This window comes from Sorex fumeus, unplaced genomic scaffold (assembly GCF_029834395.1).
Source record: "Sorex fumeus unplaced genomic scaffold, SorFum_2.1 ptg000063l, whole genome shotgun sequence".
Classification (NCBI taxonomy): domain Eukaryota; kingdom Metazoa; phylum Chordata; class Mammalia; order Eulipotyphla; family Soricidae; genus Sorex; species Sorex fumeus.
Window position 1 is genome coordinate 5,596,047 of NW_026606120.1, and position 23,094 is coordinate 5,619,140.

Here is a 23,094-nt window from a genome sequence, read left to right on the forward strand (position 1 = left end):
GCACCACTGGGTGTGCCCCCAAAACAAACAAAAAATCATACAGGAAATTGCTATGGCTTTACTTTGTACTTTAAGGGTACCTGCTGATTGACAGCTATGTGAAATATCCCAGCCTCTGCTCTTAAATGTACCCGTTGAATTTGATGTACTTACTAATAGCACAGTGAGTAGGGCATTTGCTTTGTATGCAACCAACCCAGGTTCTATTCCTCAGCCCCTCTCAGAGAGCCCAGCAAGCTACTGAGAGTATCTCGCCCCCATGGCAAAGCCTGGGAAGCTCCCTATGGCGTATTCAATATGCCAAAAACAATAACAACAAGTCTCACAATTTGTTGTGAGACGTTACTGGTGCCCGCTCAAGCAAATCAATAAACAACGGGAGGGCAGTGCTGCAGTGCAGAGCTAATAATGGTTCTTTTTTTTTTTTTTTTTTTTTTTGCTTTTTTGGGTCACACCCGGCAATGCACAAGAGTTACTCCTGGCTCTGCACACAGGAATTACTCCTGGCAATACTTGGGGACCATATGGGATGCTGGGAATCCAACCCAGGCCAGCCGCGTGCAAGGCAAATGTCCTACCCGATGTGCTATAGCTCCAGCCCCTACTAATGGTTATTAATATCTCTGCCACTGTGCTAAACAATGGCTCGTGTTTGGGGAACAGAGTGGGAGAGTGATATTGTACTGAATAAATGGCCAGTCTGTGAGCTTACTGAGGGCTGCCAGGAGACCCTAAAGCTTAAACAAACCTAGTGTGTTTGTCTCCTTCTGCTTTTGTCTCATTCTTTGCAACCAAGCTGCACTAGATGGAAGCCAGAGGTACCAATCCAATTGACTTTATTGTGGTAAATGACACCTACTTTATGTGGTAAATCTCCACGACAGGATCCTTCACATGGATGTGACTCCTGGGGTGGGAGTTATACCTGGTGTTCCAGACAGTCCTGGGGAATCTGGACTTCCTATATGTCAGTTCAGAGTCCCAGAGAGTGTTCAAACAACAGGAGGTGGTAGTATTAGAACACCTAGATCTGGAAGCTGGCTCTGCATCTCTTCTACCAATTTTTATCTAACGTCCATAAGAGCCACCCAGATTCCCAAGGGCTTCAATTATCAAAGGGGTAAGTAGCAAAGGATCCGCGGTCATCTTTAATCTCCTGCATGGACAAAATTAGTCCCCTTCCTCGAGATGAGTTCAGGTGAACTGAGACCCATCCCAACAGTAGCCCCAATGAAATTTGTGGCTCTCAAGCAATTTCTCAACCTTTTTCTGACTGATGACTCCTTCTGACCTTGTTTGCTTCCTCTGCCCCTGCCTCCTACTGATTGGGCCCCTATTCTTATGCTCTAACTCTCCCTTCTCCCCCGCCTACACACACACACACACACACACACACACACACACACACACACACTTTATGAGCTTTTCACCTGTGGTCCCGTGGAATATTCTGGGATGAGAAAAGATGCTCTAGAGAGGATACCAAGATTTCAAATTCAATCCACAGTGTCTGCCAGGTTGAGGTGAGCCCCTGATTAATAAATGCTGATGTGCCTGCTCAATAATCCAGCCAGTGTTTTATGAAGAAGGCAGCACATTGGGGGCTCTCCATAATACAAACTTACCTCATCCATTTCAGTTTTGCAGGAGCTAAAAAATATATGAGATCAATTCAGGAAGCCATTAAAAAGGTGATCAAAAAGAAGATTGATTCCAGAAAGATACATAGAATGAAAGAAGAGCCAGACCTTTCTGACTGAAAGCTGCCCCACCTCCCACCTCTGATGATCCAGGGAGCGGGGCATGGAGCACTGGGGGGTCACTTCATCACTCCATCCTGTGTCTCATTTTCCACACAACTTATTTTTGGGTAAAAGGCTCGAGGTAAAGGCCCTCCCGTTGATCGTCGATTTGCTCGAGCGGGCCCAGTAACGTCTCCATTCTTTGTTGTTACTGTGTCTGGCATATCGAATACTCTCGGTAGCTTGCCGGGCTCTCCGAGAGGGGCAAAGGAATCGAACTCGGGTCGGCCATGTTGGCTGCTTGTAAGGCGAACGCCCTACCCGCAGTGCTATCGCTCCAGCCCTATTTTTGGGTGTTTTCTAGAAATAAAACATATAGAAACTGGGAGATATCCAAGTGGTTTGTTCTTGCTCCTCCCACAGAGAGCTTAGGTTTATTGAGTCATTCCCACCACAGTGCTCTGAAGCACACCCAATTCCATAAGGCACTCCTAATCCTATATTGCTTTTCTCTTTCCTTTATCTCCTTTGCATGGTTTAGCAATGTCCTTTTTGTATAGACACAGGAAGACAGTTGATGCTATGATTTTGTAACCTAAGTGTTTATTGACTCTGAATAATATTTACTCCTGGGCATTTATCATATTTACTTGACTTAAGCCTCAGTTGCCCTTTCTTCCTAACACCTGCAAAAGGAGAGTCCTGGCAAGGGACTGGAAGGACCCAGGGCAAATCAAGCTACCCTGGCTTCAAAAAGGGTCAACTAAATGCCATAAGAAGTATAATAATTTAAGAGCACTGTCATGAAACAAACTCTGTCATGACCCAACAAGAAGTAACTAAATTAGGACCCTGATGGGTTTAGGAAAGACTAACCTAGCCTAAGGACTGTAGGCTGAGATGTTTGGCTAGATGTCCCCAGGAAAAGCCACTCTTTAAGCTTAATATATCTTACTGTGTTTGTGTAAACACAAAAAGACAGCAGTGGTCTATCTCTCCCACTGCCTGCGTTCAGTAGTCTGCATTTGGTAGTCTCACGCCATTTCCCCAACCCCGGGGAGGTCAATGACAATGGGCAGGCGAAGGAAGGAAATGAGGGCCAGGCTGGTTGGTGTCAGTTGCAGTTTATTCCACTTTTCTCTCCATTCTTCTCTGATTCTTCTCCTGCTTCTTCCTCCCCCATGCTACTTCATTCTCCTCCTCGATCCCCCTTCATTCTCCTTCTGGACCTGGAAGCTGGATCCCCTTTCTCCTTCTCCTTCCGTAGCCTGGATCCCCCAGCCCACTCTTACAGTCTAGTTAAATCCCAAAGCATGAGGGGTTGGGGCTTACACATAGGTGTGGTCACAATCAATAGGGGTAAAGTTCTTTCCCTCAGGGGGTACTTCTTCTAGAACAGATGCTCTCTCAGCAGGATGACCCACCCTAGAGCAGAATCCCCTGGGCATGTTTCTCCTCTCCTTGTCCAACAAACATATAAGTGTTCATAATATTAATCATTTTTTATGGTACAGTAAGAGATACATTATGCTTATTGAATTGCTATCCTAGGGCCATCTCATTCTCAGACTACAGTGCTCAGGCCAGATAGTCTTTCCTCTCCCTAGCAGGGTCCTAGTCTCGTCGTTACTTTTGGATCATGACAGCATCTGTCCATGATCAAGCTCTTAACTTATAGTTAAGAATCGTGGCACTTTGACCTGGCCCATTTTGATACCAGTGTAGCTCGCAGCTTGCCCTGGGTCCATTCAGTCCCTCACTGGGACCCTGCTCTTGGGGTGCTAGAAACTAAGGGCAACTAAGGCTTAAGTCGAGAAAGCAGATGCCCGGGAGTGAATAATATTCAAAACCAATTAAATCCTAAATTACAAAGTATAATATTAACTGTCTTCCTGTATCTATACAAAAAGGACATTGCTTTAAAGTAAACTTCTCATGTCTGCCCAGAGGGGAAAGGGTGTTGGTCCCTTCCGCCTTCTTCCCTCTGGAAAGAAAGATGGCAGCCGCTTGGGAGCTTTGTGGAAAGCCAGGTATGAGCTGGTCGTGGTGGGGCGACTAAAACCTCATAGGAAGGGGGACGTTCCCAGCTCATCCTTCACACTCTACCGAGGTCACCAGTTGCCCCCCACGAGCGGCTCTCCGGCACGGCCATGGCTCCAGAGCACAGAAACCAATCTCTTAATTATCTGACTCTCAGCAGAAATACTTCCAGGGTTAATAAGTAAAATAACAGAAATCCAAAACCGCGCGGCCGCGGCCGTGCGACATCATTTCATTCTTGAACCCAGCTGTAGAAAGCAAATCATTTCACAATGCCTTTTCAGCATGTCTGATTTGGGGGTGTAAACTCTAAATAATAATGGTGCATCTTTTATCGAAACAATGAATCTAGTCAAAGTAGATAGAGTGTTAACTAGAATTCATCTGCCTCACAGGCATTGGGAGGGTTGGGGGTGGGGGTTTATTGGGGTTCTTCGTGGTGAAAAATAAGTATTGGTAAAGGGAAATGTGTTTGATATTTGCATGACCGAGACCTAAACCTGAAAGCTTTGTAACTTACTTACTTTTCCCACAGTGATTCAATAAATAAATAAATTTTAAAAGATAAAATAAAAAAATAAAGTGGGTTGGAGCAATAGCACAGCAGGTAGGGCATTTGCCTTTCACACGGCCAACCGGGGTTCGGTTCGGTTCCCAGCATCCCATATGGTCCCCTGAGCACCGCCAGGAGTAACTCCTGAGTGCAGAGCCAGGAGTAACCCCTGTGCATTGCCAGGTGTGACCCAAAAAGCAAATAAATAAATAAATAAACAGGCAAACATAGATAACCCACAAAATAGCTCCATGATGCAATAAATTTGCGGGGGAGAGGGGTATATCACACCCAAGGTGCTCAGGAGTCACTCCTAGCAGACCATGTGTGGTACAGGGATAGAATCTGGGTCTGCTGTGAACAAGGCAAGTTCCCAACCCCAGAAACACCTCTCCAGCTCCTAGAACAATGAATTTTCACACACCAGCCCATCTGTGCAAGCAGGGCTAAGATTTTTGAGTGCCAAGGGCCTCCCTCTTGTCCCTTTTTAAGTTGCCTTCCATGAAGAGAAACCTTTCTCCTGACTTCCGTTTTCTGGCCTTGATCATATTTTCTCCACATGCTGTAACCCCCTTTATATTCTCACTGTTGAGAAGATGTTCACTGCTTGAATAGGCTTGTTTTTCTTCCCATTTTCCATAAATTGGGCAGCTGGCTTCTTCCCATTTGAAAATGATAGTATATGCGGAGTGTTAGTATAGCAGATATGGCATTTGCTTTACACACTGTCGACCAAGGTTTAGATTTCTGGCACCTCACATGGTCCACCAAGCCAGCCAGAAATGATGTCTGTGTGCAGAGCCAGGAGTAACCCCTGAGCATCGCCAGGTATAGCCCCCAAACAAACAAAAAACAAACACACAACAGCGAAAAACCAATTGGGGCTGCACCATATTTGCTGGCAAGCCTGGCGCCTCTGCTGGAGGGACTCAATTCCTCTGGCCTCTGGGCCTTCCAAGGGCCCTCTGCCAGGCTGGCAGTGCCACATCCACCTACTCAGGGTCTCCAGGCCCCTGGAACACAGAGAACTCGGACAGAAGTCTCTTTCAGATCCCACAAGCCTTCCCACTATTTCTACCACGTCCTGGGGTGTAGCTGGAGGGCCCCCCTTCTGGAACCCACAAATGTCCCAGTCTCATACGCATGCCCTGCATTCCTCCTCCAGTTCAAGGAAGTTCTCAGGGGGTGTTGGGGACAGGCTACTCTCCTCCCAGCTTCTCCTAAATTCTAGGCTTCAGCTATGATGTCCCCTCAAGGTTCCAGTATTTGTTCGTGGGATGTAAGGGGTTATTGGGCCACTCTCTACAGTGCTCAGGAAACTCTCCTAGCCCTGCTCAGGGGATCACATACAGGGCGGAGTATCTAACGGAATTAAACTTTTTGCAGTTCACTATACTATCTTTCCTGTCCAAAGTCACAGTGTTTTAACTGTAAAGAGCATGAGGATCGGGCTCTTACATTCTGCTCAGATCCCTCCTTTCCCTTCCCAGATCTTCCCTAGGTATAGGGGCAGCCTGCGTGCTCCCTGCCCATCCCCCACCGCCCTCCGCCCCCAGACTCACAGGCACAGACACACAGACACACACACGGATACATTTTTTTCCCCCTCTAATTTGACTACTCCTATCCACAGCGCCCCCAGCGGTGTGACCCGGGCGGCGCAGCCTGCGAACTCCTCGCTGGACCCTCCGGACCCTCTGGGCCAGTCCCACTCCCTTGCTCCCCGGCACACCCAGCGCGAGTGAGCACCTCCCTTCCTCAAAATGACCACACGCCACGTGAGGGGACAAAGCGGCGTTTGGGGAGTTTGGACCCACACGCAGCTCTGGTTTCTTTCCAAGCCCACCCTGGGATGTGTTGCTGCAATCCATGGGACTGCGTCCCGCCTTCGTCTGGAGCTCAAGGGAACCGGACCCTGGGCGGCTGATTAGGTTGAAAACATATAAATCAGGAAAACGGAGGCATGGTTCGATACTGGGATCAGAGCCAGAACCAGCGGCGCCGCAGAGTTCTCCGGGAGAAACGCCCAAGCGCGCAAACTGTGGAAAGGACGCCCCCTGGTGAGGTAACTGGGGAGTGCCCCGGAGCGGCTTGTCCAGCTCACGCCCAAAGCCCAAGCAAAGCAATCTGCCCCATCAGGCAGGCCTGGAAGACTTGCGCGGTCACAGGGCCAAGCTAGGGCGTGGCATCGTCTGTCCTGAGATGACACCCGGTTCCAGGAAGAGCCGGCTTCGGGGACAAGCTTGAACAGCCCCCACGAGACAGTCGGCGCAAGTAGGGGGCCAGTGTGTCTGGTGCTAGGGCAGACAGTCCACACCTGTTCCACAGGCGGTGGGACCAGACCACAGAGCCTCTTTTTTGTTTCTGTTTTGGGGGGTGAGAGGGGGCCACACCTGGCTTTCTCCTGGCTCTGTGCTCAGGGGTCACTCTTGGGAGATTTGCGGGACAATATGGGATGTGGAGAGTCAACCCCAAGTCAGCAGTAGGCAAGGCAAGCGCCCTCCCTGCTGTGTTATCAGAAGGCTGCTCCTCCCTGCCTCCAGATTCACAGCCTGGAGGACCTAGTGCATCTCTGACTGCAACAGAGGGACCACGTGATCTGCAGCTCCTCTTTCAATCCTCTTGTCACACCACTGAGAATCGTCCTTGTAAAAGTCAAAGACACCCCCCCCCACTCACCCACCCTCCCTTGTGCCCTGACTGCAACCCGAGAAACTGGACCCCTGCTGGCCCAGGATAGACTTGGAATATTTGGACTTGGACAATTTACTCACTGGACCCTAAGGACACAGCCATGGAATGTCTTCTGGCTGTCATTCTCATGAAGGATCCCACGACATGAAACTTCCTCTTGCCCACTTGGGGACCAGGCTGGCGTTCCAGTATTTGCTCCCTGGTGCTGGTTCTGGCCTGGCCTGCAGCCCATGCCCACACTGGCATGGATCTCTCAAGTCTGAAACTCTTGTTCTGCAGTCTCAGGCCCTCCCATGCCTCCTCGCCCCAGTGGGGTAGCCGCTTCTCCCATTCTCATCTCAGGGAACTGCCAGGAGTCTCCTACACTCCAGCCTTGAGAAAGTCGTAGGGCTAAGAGTCACAAAACATTCCAGTAGCCCTCTCTCCTATAATAAAAAAAATTGCAAGTAATGCTTGTGCAAAAGTACAGACACATGACTGAAGCAGAATAAATTTGCCCAGAGGTTTCTAAAACAGAGGAATGGAGGTTAAAATATCAGAGGCTAACAAATCCTTATGCAAATCCTTTTGCAATAAGGAGAGAGTCCCCATGCATATGCCCAAAAATGGAACATAAGTAAAAAGATGAGCAAAGGCTCTGTTGCAGGTCTCTGAGTCTGAACACAGACAAAGGCAGTGGGGAACCTGAATGCTGTTGAGTGATGAGAAAGAATTCACCATTCCCCATCCCCTCTTTGAGGTAGAGACCCAAGTTATGTTCATTATTTTAATGCCAAGAGTAATCTAATCTATAATTTAAATTTTTTTCAATGAAAACATTAAAGAAATAAAGCTCCAGGAGCTACAGTTAGCCTCTCACCACCCTCTTCAAGGGAACAGCTCAACGAACCAGAGAGATAGTACAGTGGTTAGGGTATTTGCCTTGTACCGGATTTGATCCCCAGCACCCCATATGATAACCTGAGCCCACCAGGAGTGATCCCTGAGCACCGAAACAGCAGTAAGCCCTGAGCACCACCGGATGTAGCCCAAGAACAAAACAAAAAAAGGAAACGGTTTGAAATAAGTTGCTAGTAACTGCCTGGGAGTGTGGCCCAGACCCCAGGGAGCCCAAGACAGGCCTTCCCAGCTCTGCTGCCGCGGAACTGGACCTGAGTCACACCAAGGTCATGTCAGGGCAGGGGCCTGGCAGCCACAGAAGAACGTACTCTGGCAGGCACTCCGGAGGCAACTGTTCATTCACTGAGTGAGAGGCGTGCGCCGCCAGACTGGGAGACTGAGAGAAAATCTGGAAATGAACCTGGAAACCAAAATTCCAAAATACACAGAACTGATACTAAGGAAGGCAGCCAGCAACCTCAGCACTCTAGAGAGAAATCTGCGCCAGATGACATGAACAGAATAAAGTGCCGGAAAAAGACTTTGCTGGCCTCAGTGAGATAACTGGGCTTATGATGTTCATTTAAAAAACAAGCCATTGGCACGCCACACTCCTTCCTAAATGAAATTATTTACTTAAAAATAAATAAATAAATAAACAAGAAAATATAAAGCAAGAAATTACAAAATTATGAAATAAAGAGAGAAGCCATGACAAAACAACAGAACATAAAAAATAATGAGAAATCACACTGCAAACATTTTTATTGTCAAAACAGGAAAAAGTTAAGGCAAGCAAATGAACTGCGAAGGCATTGGCCATTTTGTAGTTAACAGCACAAGCAATTCCTTGATCCTTGATCCTTTCCTGCGTAAAATGAAGCTGACTGGCCTGAGAGACCCTCAATGGGTCGAGCTCTTCCTTTTCTTGCAGGAAGCCCAGGTTTGAGCCTCCACTCCACTCCAGCACCATTGGCTATGATCCCGTAACAAACAAAAAATTCCGTTGATAGTTGCACCTGCCTCATTGGAGGTCAAGATTAACTTGGTATTACATGTAAAGCTCTGAGAACAATAATTATACATAGAAAACACTCAAGGACTACTTTTATATTATATTGTTCTGTGTAAAAAAATTCTGATACAGGTGCTGGAGTGATAGCACAATGGGTAGGGCATTTGCCTTGCATGTGGCCTACCTGGATTGATTCCCAGCATCCCATATGGTCCCCCGAGCAACACCCGGAGTAATTCCTGAGTGCAGAGTCAGGAGTAACTCTTGTGCATTGCTGGGTGTGACCCCAAAAAAGAAAAAAAAATATGATACATGAAACAACATAAACAGTTCACAAGAGAATCAACTTCAGTAAAGGGGTGGAGAAGGACCATGTCTAGACTAAATCCATGTTATAAAGTTTGAATTTCACTTCACAGTCACTAAAGTAGCTGCTTTCAAAATAGAAAATAATGGGGTCAGAGTGATAGTACAGTCAGGGGTAAGGCTCTTGCCTTGCATGTGGCCACCCTGAGTCTGTTCCCGGTATCTCATATCAATCCACCGGCACTGATTCTTGAATCCAGAGTGAGGAGTAACCCCTGAACTTCATTGTGTGTGACCCTAAAACAACAACAACAACAATAGACAATAACAAGTGCAAAAATATAGAGACATTAGAACTCCAGCATGTGACATTGGCAAGAGTAGAAAATAATACAGCCACTGTGGAAAATAATGTGGCAGTTTCTAAGAAATTAAACATGAGGACAGAGAAATAATACAGTGGGTAAGGTGAGCTAATTCTGGTTAGATCCCTGGAACTCCAGACAGTCCTCCAAGCATCACCAGGAGTGATCCCAAAGCACAGAGACAGGAGTGGGCTGAGCACTGAGATGTGTCCCCCCCTTTAAAAACAAGAGAGAACGAGAAAGAAATTAAACATAGAATTACCATAATCTGGAATTTTTGCTTTTGAGAGCACACCCATAATATATGAATGCAAAGGCTGAGGAATTTATTTTGTTTCTGTTACTATGCTTTAAACCTACACAAAAGTGCTAGGAGTCACTGGGTCAAGAATTAGCTATGTTTGGGGGCCATGCAATGTCAGGGGTCATACCAGATCTCTGTGTGTGCCAAGAATGGACTCTAGCCCTTTAAACTATCTCCCAGCTCCTCAAAGAGATATTTATGCACTTATGATCATGACAGTATTAATTCACTTGTATCATTTGTCATCCCATGCTCATCAATTTGCTCGAGTGGGCACCAGTAATGTCTTCATTCATCCCTGCCTCATGCTAGTGTAGCCCAATGGCATCTGCTCGCTCCAGGAACACGAAGAGCCTCAAACCGTTCATTCAGGTCTTGATGAAGAAGTCTGACATCTCATAGGTGGGCGGCCAGGCATTCTTTTGACATGCCGTGGAATCTAGTCGGTAAGAGCTCTAGTCCAGCGGTCATCTCCGAATCACATTACGTGTCCACAGTAATTAATACTGAAAAGGACACTACTTGGGTCTGGAGAGATAGCACAGCGGGTAGGGCGTTTGCCTTGCGCGTGGCCAACCCTGGTTCGATTCCCAGCATCCCATATGGTCCCCTGAGCACTGCCAGGAGTAACTCCTGAGTGCAGAGCCAGGAGTAACCCCTGTGCATCGCCGGGTGTGACCCCAATAAAAGAAAAAAAAGGGCACTATTAATTACAGTAGCCAATCCACAAGTCCATCTATGGATGAATGAATAAAAATGTAGCATGCACATTAATGTTAAAACATGGGTCAGTCTTTTTTGTTTTTGTTTTTGCTTTTGAGCCACACCTAGTGATACACAGGGGTTCCTCCTGGCTCTTCACTCAGGAATTACTCCTGGCGGTGCTCAGCGGACCATATGGATCCTACCAAACTGTGCTATCGATCCAGCTCCTTTTTTTTCTTTTTGAATTTCTGTTTTTTGTTTTTTGTTTTTTTACTTTGTTTCTGTCCACTAGGCAGGCACACCTGGACATGCTCAGGGAACCATGCAGAATGCAGGATCAAACCTGGGTCTCCCACATACAAAACATGTGCCCAAGCCCTTTGAGCTATTTCCTCAGCCCCTTATCTTGTCCGAGATCCCAGAGATAAACCTTCAGATTTATGTACTGTTAATCTATGAGTAAGAAAAGTCTCTACAACAAATGATGTTTGAAAAAATGTATAGTCACATGTCTTGGGGGTAGATGCCAAAAAGTGGAATCGTTCATTTAAAAAAATGGAACTGGTTCTACATCTCATACCCTACACAAAACTTCACTGAAAGTGGATTAATAAATTAAAGATTAAATCAGAATCCATAAAATCCATTATAAAACATAGGCAAAACTCTCCTGGATGTGGACCTCAGAGGTGTCTTCAATAATTTTATTTCACTTGCAAAATAATAAAAATAAATGAGACTACATCAAATTTCAAAGTTTTGGTCTCTAGAGCAAGTACTTACCTTGCATATGACAGACCCAGATTTGATCCCCAGTACCATGCACAGGGATTCCCCAAACTCTACCAGCAGTTCTCCCTGAGTCAGAGCCAGAAGAAAGTCCTAAGCACCACCAAGGGCAGCCCAAACAAACAAACAAACAAAAATAACCAAAAGAAAACTGAAAGTTTTTGCGTGGTGAAAGAAACTACTGTTAAAAAAAAAAAAAGATATTGGGGCCAGAGTGATAGTACAGCCGATGGGTCTTGTCTCGCTTGTGGCTGACCTGGGCTTGATTCTCGACATCCCACACAGTCTTGCGAGCCCAGCCAGCTGTGATTCTGAGCGCAGAGTGGGGAGTAAGCCCTCAACAGTGCTGGCTGTGGCCCCCAAAACAAAAGAAAAACAGACTCTACTGTATGGGAGAAAATATTTGCACACGGCACATCAGACAAAGAGCTGTCATAGGACCAGAAAGATCTCACAGCAGTTAAGTCTCTTGCCTTGCATGTGAATGACCGGTTTAGGTCGAGCACCCTAACTGGTCCCCTGAACACTGTCAGGAGTGATTCCCGAGCCAAGAGTAAACCCTGAGAATATTTGGATGTGGCTCCAAAAGGAAGCAAAACAAGACCAAAATTATAAAAAAAATTTAAAAAGCTAATATAAATGTATACAAAGCTCACAAAGCTCAACAAAACAATAATCCCATCAAAAAATGATGAGAGGAAATGAATAGATATTTTTCCAAAGAAGACATAATGGGCATGTGAAAAGTGTTCATTATCTTTATTATCAGAGAAGTGCAAATCAAAACAACCTAAGAAATATCATCTCACACTAGTGAGAATGGGCTGGAGAGATAGCACAGTGGGTAAGGCATTTGCCTTGCACGCAGCCGACCAAGGTTCAATTCCTCTACCCCTCTCGGAGAACCTGGCAAGCTACCAAGAGGATCTTGCCCACACAGCAAAGCCTGGCAAGCTACCCGTAACGTATTCAATATGCCAAAAACAGTAACAACAATTCTCACAATTTGTTGTGAGGCGTTTCTGGTGCCCGCTCAAGCAAATCGATGAACAACGGGAGGACAGTGCTACAGTGCTACTAGTGAGAATGACATATATCAAGAGACCGGAAACGTGGAGGTGGCACTATGGTATCTAGGTAGGGCGCTTGCCTTGTACTCGACTGACTTGGATTTGATCTTCAGCGCCCCTTAGGGTTCCCGAGCTCCTCTGGGAGTAAACCCTGAGCAGAGCCAGGATTAAGTCCTGAGCCCTGCCAGATGTGGCTCAACAACAGCAAAGACTGGAAACAACCAGTGTTGGAGCTGCAGTGAGAAAGGAACTCTCATTTTCTGCTGGCAAGAATAGCAACTGATTCAGCCTCTGTGGAAAACAGTATGGAGATTGCTCAAAGTAGCAAGACTGTAACTTCCATTTGGGCCAACAATTCTACTTTTTGCATCTACACCCAAGACACAAAAACATTGATTCAAAAGGATATATCCATACCTATGTTCACTGCAGTATCTAGTACAAAAGCCAGAATATGGAAACAGTCCAAATATTCAACAACAAATGAATCGATTTTCAAAACGTGGGACTGGAGCAATAGTACAATGGGAATGGAGTTTGCCTAGCACGTGGCCGACCCAGGTTTGATCCCCCGCATCCTCTATGCTCCCCTGAGCCAAGAGTGATCCCCGAGTGAAGAACAAGGAGTAAGCTGTGAGGACTTCTGGGTGTGGCCCAAAACCAAATGAGATTTGCTGTATGTACACAGTGGAATATTATTCATCTTTAAGAAAAGATGAGCCCCCTGGACAGCAAGATGGTGGCCGCCTCAGAGCCTTTTGCAAAGCCAGGTATGAGCCGGTGGTGACGGGGCAACTAAAACCTCATGGGAAGGGGGGCGTTCCCAGCTCGTCCTTTCCTTCACGCCCTACCGAGGTCACAGGTTGCCCCCCCACGAGCAGCTTTCCGACATGGCCATGGCTCCAGAGCCACAGAAACCAATCTCATAATTATCTGACTCTAGGCTGAAACACTTCCAGGCTTAATAAGTAAAATATCAGAAATCCAAAATCGCGCAGCTACTGTGGCCGCCCGACATCATTTGGTTCTTGTAACCAGCTGTAGAAAACAATTATTTCACAATGCCTTTTCAGCAGGTCTGATTTTGGGGCGTAAACTCTAAATAATAATGGTGCATTTTTTGTTGAAACAATGAATCTAATCAAAGTAAATAGAGTGTTAACTAGAATTCATCTGCCTCACAGGTATTGGGAGGGTTGGGAGGGGGGTATATTGGGGTTCTTGGTGGTGAAAAATAACTACTGGTGAAGGGAAATGTGTTTGATGATTGCATGACCGAGACTTAAACCTGAAAACTTTGTAACTTTTCCCACAATGATTCAATAAATAAATAAATAAATAAATTTTTTTTTTAAAAAAAGGAAAAGCTGAAATTTAGCAGTTTGCTACAACATGGGTGTGTTAGAACCAAAGTACAGCTATTTTCAGCGTGAACCAAAGTGAAGCCATTTTAGTTGTTAGTAGCCATCTTGCTATTCTGTATGATTATGTAACTGACAGCTGAACTGAGCATGAACCCGAGACCACATCTTGGGAAAGGGAACAGAACCAACAAAAATCACCAATACCTGCAGATAGTACCAGCTAATCAGTAAAAAGAAGGAACATAGTGGTCGGCCAGGCATGGAAAAAAAAAAAAAACAGAACAAAAGGGCATCCACAGGTGGCACTAACCAATCAGCTTACAGGTCAGTTAGGGAGAAAGAACAATGTAGTCAGCCAAGGATGTGGTTTTGGGCCATTTAAACCTTACCCCATGGCCAGGGTGGGGTTCTTTAATAAAATCTTTGGACTCCTCCCTGGTGTCTTGTGTTTGGACCACGGACCCTAACAGATGGAACTTGTGGGTATTGTGTCAGGCGAGGTAAGTCAGAGGGAGAACAAATACCAGATGAATTCAATTATCTGTGAAATATGAAGAGGCAAATCAAGAGCATGGACAGTATTGAACAATTACAAACCCTTGGCCTTAATATACGAAACTGATCAACAAACAGTAGTGGGGCGGCATAGAGATATGACCAGAGGTGACACAGGGGCAGAGGTGGAGGGTCAAGGGCAGTCTGGTGGTGATGGGGTGCAGTAGCTTTGTACATAAATACTTTGTTTCAGGTACTTTTCATTTTGTTTTGGGGCCACACTTGGTGGTGCTCTCTCCTGGAGGTATCCTGGGTCCCTATGGGGTGCTGTTGATCAAACATGTCATGTGCAAAGCAGACACCTTAACCCAGTACTTACTATAAGTCTAATACTCTCTCTGACTCCAATACCATAATTTTTTTTTATGGTGGAAAAGAAATTGTATTTAGGATTAGCCAGCTGGACTGTTTAGATGATCCCAACTTTGTTGGCAACATCCAAGGCATCATAATCAGGAGCCAGCCGAACATAGGCCTTTTTCTCTCCATCAGGCCTAATCAGGGTGCTGACCTTGGCTACATCAATGTCATAGAGCTTCTTCACAGCCTATTTAATCTGGTGCTTGTTGGCCTTGACATCCACAATGAACACAAGTGTGTTGTTATCTTCTATTTTCTTCATAGCTGACTCAGTAGTCAGAGGAAACTTGATGATGGCATAATGGTCAAGCTTGTTTATCCTGGGGGCGCTCTTTTGAGGGTATTTGGGTTGCCTTCTCAGCCGCAGCGTTTTGGGTCTTCTGAAGGTGGGTGATGTGCAAATCTTTTTCCTTTTCTTTTTCTGGCTGTGGACGCCTTTCAGCACTGCTTTCTTGGCCTTCAAACTTTTGGCTTTGGCTTCAACTTTCGGAGGGGCAAGGGCTTCCTTCCTTCTTGGCCTTCGGCTCCATCTTCGTAAAAAGCTCCAATACCATAAATTTTAACACTATTGTAACCATATTAGCTAATCAACTTTTTCTTCTTTCCCCCAACCCTCGCCCCTAAAAAAAAAAATAAAAAATTTAATTATTATTTTTTTATGTTATGGGACCTAAAATCTAATTAAAATTTAAAACTTGGGGGCTATAGTGATAGTACAACAGATAAGGTGTTTGCCTTGCACACAGCCAACCTGGGTTCAATCCCCAGCATCCCATGTTGACCCCCAACCCCACCAGGAGTGATCCATGAGTACAGAGCCAGGAGTAAGCCCAGAACACTGACAAGTGTGTCACCAAAAAATAAACAAATAAATAAATGAATAAAGCTTTTTAAAAATTGGGGGGTTGGGGCTTCAGCGATAGTGCAGCAGAGAGGGCATTTGCCTTGCATGCGACCAACCTGGGTTCGATCCCCGGCACCCCATATGGTCCCCTGAGCACCGCCTGGAATAATTTCTGAGTGCAAAGCCAGGAGTAACCCCTGAGCATTGCTGGATGTGACCCAAAAAGCAAAATAATAATAATAATAATAAAATTGGGGGGTTGGGCCACACCCAGAAATACTAAGGGATTACTCCTGGTTTTGCACTTAGGAATCACTCCTGGAGGTGCACAGAAAACCATATAGGATGCTAGGGATAAAACCCTAATTGGCTACATGCAAGGCAAGCACCCTACTGTACTATCTCTCTGGCCCAAATAATTATAAAAATTGTAATTAAAAAATTGCTTTTCTTGGAGGGGGATATGAGTAGTGCTCAGGGGCTACTCCCTGTTCTGTGTTTGGGAGACCATAAAAACCAGGGCTGGAATCAGGGTCAGCCACATGCAAAGCAAATGCCTTGTAGTGTCTCTCAAGCCTTAAAAAGAAAATTCTAACCCATCCTCCACAACAGATTAAATTTGAAGATACTAAACTACATTAAATAAGTCAGCTACAAAGGAATAAAGCAAAACAAACAAAATATGACTGTAAGATTTCATTATGTGAGGTTGTCAATTCAGAGCCGGAGAATAGTGAAGGGGTGGCTGAGAGGGAGGGGAGCATTTGATGGGAAAAGTTTCAGTTCTGCAAGATGAAATATTCAGAGATCAGTTGTGCAACTGTGAGACTGTACTGAACACTGCCAAGCTGCACAGTTAGACATTTCAGGATATATATTATCTATGCACTGTAGCACTGTCCTCCCGTTGTTCATCAATTTGCTCAACCGCTTGAGCAAAGCAATTTTTAATTACAATTTTTTAATTACAATTTTTATAATTATTTGGGCCTGAGTATTAGTACAGAAGGGTGCTTGCCTTGCATGCAGCCAATCAGGGTTTTATCCCTAGCATCCTATATGGTTTTGTGTGCACCAGTAATGTCTCCATTGTGAGACTTCTTGTTACTGTTTTTGGCATATCGAATACATCACGGGTAGCCTGCCAGGCGTTGCCATGCAGACAGGATACTCTCAGTAGCTTTCCAGGCTCTCTGAGAGGGGCGGAGGAATCAAACCCGGGTCGTCCATGTGCAAGGCAAACGCCCTACCTGCTATATATTATCTATGTGTTCAGTGGCTGAGAGCTGCCTCCCCAGCAGAGAGACAAAGAGACAGGGAACTCATGAATGGTAAAAATGGCCCATTTAATGAAGAGCTGTTAGCATACTTATAGAATGTCTGAAGGGGGTTTAGCTATAGGACTGAACATAGGTGTGATTGATCATTCACAGAGGTAAAGCGTTTTGTCGGAGGCAATTATCTCAGGGGGATTAACTGTAGGAGACACTCTGTCTCCAAGGGACATCTATACTGCTTTTCTCTTTCCCTTTCATCGTACATATTAAACAATTAAATTTACTTCTTATTAATACTTGCAGTTATTTGAATAAACACAGTGGGATTCTAAAACGTAGTTTTCTGGGCTCTGAGGGCAAGCAAGGCTTTACTGTAAATCCCAGACTAAGTTCTCAGCTGGTTGAACTTGTCTTTCCCCATGGGGGTCCAGATTGTCTCTTAGGTCAAAACAGCTTGCATCAAGACTGTGCTTTTATGCTTTCTAGACTGTCCCATTTTGGTCCTGGGGTAGCTTCACGGCTTGCCCTGGGTCCATCCCAGTCCCACAGTAGGACTTCCCTTTTTAGGGGTTAGGGAACTATGGTAACCAAAGCCTGAGTCAAGTAATTATAGAGGATGCCCAGGAGTAGATATATTTCAGAGTCAATCAACTCCCGAATATTAGGAACACAGCATTAACGATCTTTCTTTGTCTAAGTGAAGAACACTGTTCTATAGTAAAATATGAAAAGGCTACAGGGGAAATAGAAAAGCAAGGAATTTCCTACAAAAACAAAATCCAGAGTTACCTAAGTAACCAAGCCTGATTCGGGGAATTGTAAAGCACAAAGGAAAGGTTAAAGAAAAACTCAGGGGATTAGGGTGAGAACACTGTAGGTTTCTCTGGAGGGAGAAAAAGGGGCAATTCACTGATGAAGCCTAAAGCACTTAGGGTTAATATCCAATAGTAGATTACTCGCCTAACATGCACAGTGTGGTCCCTGGTACTGCCAGAAATGTACGTGTGCTCATGTGTACATGTAGGGGTGGGGGGGGATGTGAGTGGGGGGGGGGTGGATGTGGGTGTGAGTGTGGGTGTGTGGGTGTGGTATATAATATGTATTTAAGTTGGCTGATGATATATTGTGATATGGGTATTTTTCTTTTGCTTGATTCAGTTTGGTTTGGTTTGGGGGGCACATCTGGTTGTAATCAGGGCTTATTCCTGGTTTGGAGCTCAGGAATCATTCCCGGTATCCTGGCTGGCATCCTGGTAGGGTTCAAATGGGACCATACAGGGTTCCAGGTATTGAGCCCAGGTCAGCCACGTGCAAGGCAAGTGCCCTATCTGTTCTATGATCACTCTAGCCCTACTGTACTGTTTTTCTTTTTTTCTTTTTGGTTTTGGGATCATACCCAGTGATGCTCGGGGGTTAATACTGACTTTGTGTTCAAGGGTCACTCCTGATGGTGTTTGGAAGACCAAGTAGCTCTCTCCAGGTAGTACCAGGAATTGAACCCTTGCCTCCAACATGCAAAGCGTGCACTAGGTGTCCTACCCACTGAATAATATCTCCAGCACCTCGGGTTTTTTTGTTTTGTTTTTATTTAATTACTTTATCAAGGCCAGAGGGGATAGGGCATTTGCCTTGCACATGGCTGACCATGGTTGGATCTCCAGCATTCCATATGATCTTCCAAGCACTTCCAGGAGTGATCTCTGAGTACAAAGCCAGGAGTAACCCCTGAGCAGTTATGGGTGCAGTCCCCAAACCAAAACTAAACAACAAAAACTGACAGAAAATTACATGTATGTGGCTAAATAATTAAATAATACAAAAGGACTTGTGATAAAAATAAATTCTCAAAGAGATCAGCAAGCTGCAGAGATGCCTCCATACCCCACGCCAGGCTGAATCTCATATCCAGGGCACCCTGGAGGAGACGGGTGAGTCCGTCCACCTGCCCAAACAGAGCCCTGGCAGCCAGAAACCTCTAGAACCCAATTACTCCCATGCTCATGACCAGACTTCACAGATTCAGACAGGCCTCACCCCTGAGTGAATCTGTTAAAAAAAAAAAAACTCAGGTATGCGAGTGTTTTATATGTTCAGGTTCCCGTGGGGATGGGCAACCTCCCACCATGCTCTTGTTCTTCCGGGAGCCTGGCAGTTATGCCCACGAACTGCCTCTGGCATCAAATAAGTTCATTCACCAGCCACGATCCAGAAACTCATAAATAAATCTCAAAAGAGGTCAGCAAGCTGCAAAGATGCTTCCAAATTCCAAAGTAACCATCCAGTTAAAAATTTAACACAAGCTATATCACCCCATCAAAATTTTAGATGTCCTGGCCATCATCCTCCAGAGGCCATTGGACAGTCAGGACTGGGCCCGCAGCAATGAAACTTGTTGGGCCTCACAGGATGGGGGTGGAGCCGGTCCTTGTCTCCTCGTCCCAACGAGACCCCAAGTCATTGCCCACAAACGACCTCTCTGGCTCCTGATCAAGCTGTTCAACGGCCATGATCCAGAGACTCAGGAGCAAATCTCGAAACCCAGTGGCTTTTGGCAGAAATCCCTCCAGATTTAAATGTTAAAATTTCGGAATTTCAAAATCACATGGCCCTACTGCAGTCATGCGACATCATATGTTATTCATAACCAGCACTAGAACACAAATTGTCTACTGTTGCCTTTTCGGCAGATCTGAGTGTTGGGGTAAAATCTCAAATAATAATGGTGGGTCTGGTGTCAAAATATTGAATGTGATCAAAGTAGGGAGAGAGTAATGTGGAAATCATCTGCCCCACAGGTTTGGGGAAGGTGTGGGATGGGGGTATACTGGGGTTTTTGGTGGTGGAGAATGGGCACTGGTGAAGGTACAGGTGTTTCATTGGATGACCGAGACTTAGACTCGAAAGCTTTGTAACTGCTCTCATGGTGATCCAATAAATAAAATTATAAAAATTGAAAAAAAGTAAGGTGGAGTTCATGCCCAATTCAATCAGCTAATCAGTGGCTGAATAAATAGCAGTATTCCTACATAAAAAAGAAAAAATTTTTAGATGTCCTGGAGCGTGGCCTCGCAATATCTCATACTCTGTATCACTGATACACACAGGAGTAGTACACCACATTGGATGGGATGTAAAGTAAAAGGCAACCAATCTTGATTAAGAAAATATTAGCACACAGGGCTTAACCTGTAACAACATGTTAGTAATCTCTTATACAAGAGCTTGATGGCTCTAGGGTGAGATACAATCTTCACGCACTTTTTTTTTTTTTTTGGCTTTTTGGATCTCACCCAGTGATGCTCAGGGCTGACTCCTGGCTCTGCACTCAGGAATCACTCCTGGCGATGCTCGGGGGACCATATGGGATGCTGGGAATCGAACCAGGTCAGTTGCGTGCATACAAGGTAAACTGACCCTGGTTCAGGGAATCGAACCTGGTTGGCTGTGTGCAAGGCAAATGCGCCCTACCAGCTGTACTATTGCTCCAGCCCCCTTCACATACTTTTTTTTTTAAAGGAAACATCTTTCGATCATTTTTAGTGAATTAGTCATAACAAGCAATACAAAATAAATCATTTCGGACCTGTTCTTGGGGCAGGCTTGGGCGGTGGTTGGGAAAATAAGAAATAATGGTGGTGGGAAGGTGTAATGGTGATGAGATTGGTGTTGGAATATTGAATGTAATAAATAACTGAACAATTTAATAAAAAATAAAATTATTTTTTTAAAAAAGGACTTTGGAGTCTAATGCAATACTCCTTTGACAAATAAGAATTTTTAGGGGCTGGAGAGGAAGTACAACAGGTAGGGTGCTTCCTTTGAATGCAGCAAACCCAGGTTCCACTCCCAGGCATCCTGTATGGTCCCCTGAGCACTGTCAGGAGTAATTCCTGAGCATTGGAAGTACAAAACAGAAGCAAAAAAAATATTTTTTTTTTTTTGCTTTTTGGGTCATACCTGGCGATGCACAGGGGTTACTCCTGGCTCTGCACTCAGGAGTTACTCCTGGCGGTGCTCAGGGGACCATATGGGATGCTGGGAATCGAACCCAGGTCGGCCGCGTGCAAGGCAAACTCCATACCCGCTGTGCTAATTCTCCAGCTCCCCCAAAATAATTTTTTAAATGAAATTTTAGGGGCTGGAGTGATAGCACAGAGGGTATGGGGCATTTGCCTTGCACACGACCAACCGAGTTCGATTCCCAGCATCCCATACGGTCCCCCGAGCAATACCAGGAGTAATTCCTGAATGCAGAGCCAGGGGTAACCCCTGTGCATTCCTGAGTGTGACCCAAAAAGCAAAAATAAATAAAATAAAATAAAATTTTAGAGATTTTTTAATGTTTAATAATGTTTTCACTGAAATTAACTAATAAAGAGATGACAGGGCCAGAGTAATAATACAGCAGATAATACAGCCAACCCAGGTTCCATCCACAGCACCCCATATGGTCCCCCAAGCACCACCAGGAGTACTTCCTGAGCACAGAGCCAGGAGGAACTCCTGAGCATCACTGGGTGTGGCCCCAAGAGAAACCAAAATAAAAAAGTTTTTTTTTACAAAACTTAGATTTGGGTGACTTCTTACTGAACGCTAATTATCTGTTTCTTTCCCTTACAGGAGAGCAGCTCTCTCCAGCAATTTCAACCGGTTGTTTGCAAATAGGGCGTTCGCCTTACAAGCGGCCAACATGGCCGACCCGAGTTCGATTCCTCCGCCCCTCTCGGAGAGCCCGGCAAGCTACCGAGAGTATTCGATATGCCAGACACAGTAACAACAAAGTCTCCAGTGGAGACGTTACTGGGCCCGCTTGAGCAAATCGACGATCAACGGGAGGGCCTTTACCTTTACCTTTACATTACCACTAATGGGCCTATGAAGAGGGATTTGACGCTTGTTTGTCTGCAAATAGTTCACCATCCAACACTCACCTGACCTTTTCAATTTTCTGTAGAACTACATAATGCATTGCAGTTATGTAATACAATTATGAAACAAAGAAAGAGAATGCATGGTTCAGGCAGAATGTGCTATGAAAGGTCCTGGCAAGATGAGAAATTTATGAGAATTATAAAAAAAATTATCACTTAAGTGCTAATAATAATTAATAATTAATAAGCTTTACTGTCCTACTATCAATAAGAAGAATTACTTAACTCTTAAGCAATTATGGAACTGGCCAGTGTCCCATTCAGGGAATTCTGGCTGGCAGTGTCTAGGTTTGACCCAGTCACATAGTTGAACTCCCACTGGCACCCTGATGTTCTTCAATTCTCCATGTGAAGGGTTGAATTAGGAAAAGCAAATTTGGCTTGCCCTCAAACTCTACCACAGCTTAAACTCGGCCATGGATAAGAGTTTCCATTTCTTGGGACTGGAGCTATAGTACTGCAGGTAGGGCTTTTGCCTTGCACATGGCCGACCTGGGTTCGATTCCTAGCATCCCATATGGTCCCCTGAGCAGCACCAGGAGTAATTCCTGAGTGCAGAGCCAGGAATAACCCCCGTGCATTGCCGGTTGTGACCAAAAAAAAAAAAAAAAAGTTTCCATTTCCTGGTTTTTAATTTCTCCTTCATCCCAAAACTTCCATGGAAGAGTTGAACAGAATATTCCTTCTATACACGGTGTCCTGAGATGGGTCAGAAGCTCAGGGTGTGAGGGCTGGCTGCTGGCCCCCAGAGCTCTCTGCAGTCAGGCTACCTCCCACTGGGACAACAGTACTTCCTCTTCCAGACCTGCTCCCACGGGCCCCTGCCCTGGTGGTGGAATTCACATGAATTCCCTTTGTGCGACTTTTTTTTTCCTCTTCTTTCTTGAGCAAGTTCTCTGTGCCTTAGTTTATGTAAGAAATAGCCAAATGTTGGGGGCCGGAGCAATAGCACAGCGGGTAGGGCATTTGCCTTGCACGCGGCCGACCGGGGATCGATCCCTTGGCATCCCACATGGTCCCATGAGCACCACCAGGAATAATTCCTGAGTGCAAAGCCAGGAGTAACCCCTGAGCATTGCTGGGTGCCACCCAAAAAGGGAAAAAAAAATAAAATAGAAAGGAAAATAATAAATTTGTTTAAAAGAAAAGAAATAGCCATTATCTGAAGGATTGCCATTTTTCCTCACAACCGAGGTAGTTTTCCAGGAATTCTGGTTTTACCTGGAGCCTGGTCTCCAGCTATCCACCTGGCCTGCACCCTGGGTGTTCTCTGGGCCTGCACCAAAGCACACTCCTGAGGA

The 23,094-nt window shown here is 45.4% G+C and overlaps 1 pseudogene; it reads right to left on the minus strand.

The window, feature by feature from the left end:
* Nucleotides 1-14,745: 14,745 nt before the first annotated feature.
* Nucleotides 14,746-21,831, minus strand: LOC130036052 (60S ribosomal protein L23a-like; annotated as a pseudogene).
* Nucleotides 21,832-23,094: the final 1,263 nt, after the last annotated feature.